The sequence below is a fragment of the Miniopterus natalensis genome, chromosome 9 (genome assembly GCF_054644295.1).
Source record: "Miniopterus natalensis isolate mMinNat1 chromosome 9, mMinNat1.hap1, whole genome shotgun sequence".
Taxonomy (NCBI): Eukaryota; Metazoa; Chordata; class Mammalia; order Chiroptera; family Miniopteridae; genus Miniopterus; species Miniopterus natalensis.
Window position 1 is genome coordinate 16,861,421 of NC_142089.1, and position 3,886 is coordinate 16,865,306.

The window sequence follows — 3,886 nt, forward strand, 5'->3', positions numbered from 1 at the left end:
CCTGAGATTCTGACTTGAAATATTATGGTTTTAAGATTCTATTAAGGGGTGGTTTTAAGATTGAGGGGTCTAAGACTAGGATTTTAGGGCAGTTGAGTGCTAAGGTACCAGATTCTCACGTTACTGGAGAAAGGGCCCACCAGAACCTCCCTTTGGCTGAGGCAGGCTTCCCTCTTCCTGTACCCCCTCCCCCTAGTGCTGTGTGAATGCAGCTCTTTGTGGCTTAGAGAATGCAATTTATTCAGGTTCCAGCATCAGGCACTGCCTTATCTGCATGTTCCAGTTTCCAGAATAAATGTTAGAAGACGAGTCTGCGGGAGATTTTCTCTATGTGCACACGAATTAATTCCTCCAGCCAGGGGCTCATCCAGACGCGGATTTCAGCACAGGCACCATTTCCGCACTCCCTGCGGGGCAGGGCTGCTGATGGGGCTGCAGGGAGCCCAGCAGAGAGACCAAGGCTCCTGTCTCCCACCCCACCCATCCCTGCACCCTCCTTTATTGCACAGAGGGCTGGGGTGCAGGATTCCATCCTCAGGACCTGCTGCCCTCTCTGTTCACTCATCCCTTCCTTTCAGCAACATCCACCGAGTTTGGCCCCCTACCTAAGTCTCACATTCCAGGAGGGACCAACCCCATGAATGTTGGTATTATTACCCTATTTTAAAACCTCCCAATCACAAAGATTTTGTCATTTCCTGAGGCCACAGGTCCTAGTGGCAGGTGGCAGTCTGGGAGAAGCCATCCTTTTAAGAGGCTGTAGGTCCCCCTCCCCTCCTGGATGCCAGTCACTCCCTCCTCCAGCCCTGAGTGCGGGAAACCCACTCCTTCTACACAAACCACGGCACTGCTGTTGAGTCATGTTAATTACCATGAGTGGACTCTGAGAGCGTCACTTGAGATACACAAGGTAATTAAGTCAAAACTGGCAGTGACCATGGGCCGTGTGAATACACTAACCTGCAGGCAGCATTTCAATTCTTTTACCCTTCACTTTGAAACCAGTGGAGAACTGCCCAGTCCATATTGATTAGCAAACAGTTAAAAATTTATGACAAATTGAAATTAATTGGTGGCAGTGAGGGGTGTTTGACCCAGGCCAAGGCTCCTTGGCCTAGCTGAGTGAGAGCAGAAAGGGGAAAACTCTGGAAAATAAGCACCGGCCACAGGGACACCTAGGGTCATCATCCCTCTAATGCCCTCAAGGGTCTGTCCCAGTTGGGTTCAGGACCCCACATCTTCACTCACCTGTAAGGGGGCTGTAGCCACTTGTCCTGCAGGCTCCCCCGCCTTCCTCCCCTCAGGGGCAAACCTGGCTGGAAAATTGCCGTGGCTCCCTGACACCCATGCTGTATCAGGCCACACTGGTCCGGACTGAGCCGGGTTGGCCACACCCTGAGCAAAGGCCTGTCTGCAGAGCTGCTAGTCCCTAGAACTCCCTACCAGGCCTGGGGCAGGCACCCTGGGGTCTGGAACCTCCATAGCAGTGAGGGAAGTGGCTACAGCCTCACAGTTCATGAGTCGGAGTCCCCTCCTGGCTTCATGCCTCGTGCCCTTTCCTCTACCCCAGGGTGGGGAGAGCCTAGATAGTGTCTGTCCCCTGGTTCCAAAGCTGTCCCACCTCCAATGTCAGATACATCATCTGGGACCATGGAGACCCAGGCCTGTCTGCACAGCCATTCAGTTATTCAGGCTTGGGCCAGACTCAGGAGCCAGTGCAGACTTCTCAGGCCTAAAATTTGTTCCTTTCCCTTCTCTGTCCCCCCATATGAGCCTCCACTGCCCACATCAACATGGTCTATGTGTCACCTGCAAGCCCCTCAACGCCAGGTGTGGACAGGTCTGCACCTCACAGGATGAGGCTCCAGAAAGGGCTCCGGCTCCACCCCAGCCCTTGGAAAGCTCCCACCTCTATCTGGGCCTTGGCTTCCTCACAGTTGGATGAAAGGCATTTAGCCAGGTGATGTCTCAGCATCCTAACATTCTGTGAGTCTCCGAGTCAGGTGACAGATGATAGCATTGTTACTAGTACTTTGACGGTGAGGACGGTACTGGGTGTTGGTGGAGCAGTCTCCTGGCAGTGTACAGGGTGCCTCTCACACACTCCCTCTCACTGCAAGAGAAGCACTCTTCCTCCCATCCACCAGATGAGGAAACTGAGGCACAGGGAATGCAAGTGTCCTGAAAGGTCACACAGTCTCACTCAGGAAGGCTCAGAGCTCCTGAGGCCTGTGCCTCACCTGTTCCTGGCCAGACTGTCCGGCAGAGAATGAAGGGCTCACCGTTGACTTTCTTGAAACTGATCCACTTGGCAACTTGGCCTGCAGGCCCATCTTTCTCTCAGCCTCAAATGCCTTTCATGTCACATCCATTCTTGTTGGTAACATTTGTCACGTTTAGTTAAGCATCCAAACCATGGACCCAGACAGGTAACTTGGAGATCCTGAGGGCTCTCCTGGTGCCTTCTTCACAACTGCATGGTGGTTTGGGGGGTGGCCAGACTGCTTTGGGGCCTGAGCCCATGCGGGGTGCAATGAGAGAGCCCCCCAGCCCCATCTTGTCCCTGCCTGAGGCTCCTGGGCCTCCTCTGACCAGCAGCCAGCCCATCCTCTGCTCCCAGTCAGTGCCCAGAGCAGAAGGTTACTTAGTAAAAAAAAACTACATATATATATATGGCATTAATAATGAATAAATCCTTCCATTAAAATGAAGTTAAAAGTAATAGCAAGAAAGGAATCCTTTCAAAGATAAGCTCCTGGACTCTAAATGGCCAACTCCAAATTTAAACTGCCTACCAGTCACTTTTCCTTAGAGGCCTCAAGGACGCCTTTGACGTTACTGTCCAAACAGGACTCTTACTGTCTGCCTTTTACTGGCTCCCCCTCCAGCTCTGCCAGCTCAGTGCGCAGCCTCACCCCATCCCCACTGACTCAGGCCCCAAGCCCTGGAGTCCCCTGCCCTCTGTCCCCACACCTCACCCGTCAGTCCTGGGGTTCTCCCTCCAAAATACATCCTACTCTGGCCATGGCTCTTCATCTCCCACCAACTGCTCTGGCCCAGGCCTCTCATCTTCCACAGACCCCTGCTCACCTGGCCCCATGCCTCCAGCCCTTCCTGGTTCCAAGCTGCGCCCCCCACAGAGTGGTTGGATCCCATCACCCCTCTGCTTAAAGCCCACCCATTGTCCCCCCCCCAAACTTAAAATAAAACTCAGCTCCCACCACATGGCCTATGGGATATGGCACCTGCCTGCCTCTCCTCCACTTTGTCCCTGCTGTTTCCCCTTCTCATTCAGACATCAATCCCCATGTCACCTCCTCCAAGTTATCTGTCCCAAGCACAGTGCTAAGTTAACACTTCTCCCTGTGCTGGCGGTGCCCCCAGTGCCCCTCCAGATCCTCACTCCACCCTTGTCCCCTTGCTCTGTGCTCGGGAGGGGCTGACCATACAGGCCGCACCAAGGGGCCCTGTGCCCCTGTGCCTTCCAGGTGGGTTTAGACAAACGGAGCCCCAGCAGGAGACAGGGAAAGCAGGGGAGGAAGGTCAGGGCGTTTATCCCCCTGGGTCCCTCCCTGCAGAGCCCCGGGGCTGGTTCTGCCCCAGGTGGGCGGGTTTCAGCTCCTGTCGGGTAAGCCCTCCTCCCAGGTCCCTCCACCCCGCTCTTCCCCTCCCCCTGCTGAGACGGAGAGGCGATGCAGCTCCTGTTCTGGGATTTCCTTACTCCCTGCCTGCCCTTCCTGAACAAGCTCCCTTTCAAACTCTCCCCAGATGCCTGATTTGACCGTGATGTCGTCTGTCTCCTGCAGGGACCCCAGCCGATACATGGACACTCTCCTCACTTCTGCTTTACCGCCCTGTTCGACTTCCCTACAGAACCTCTCACTGC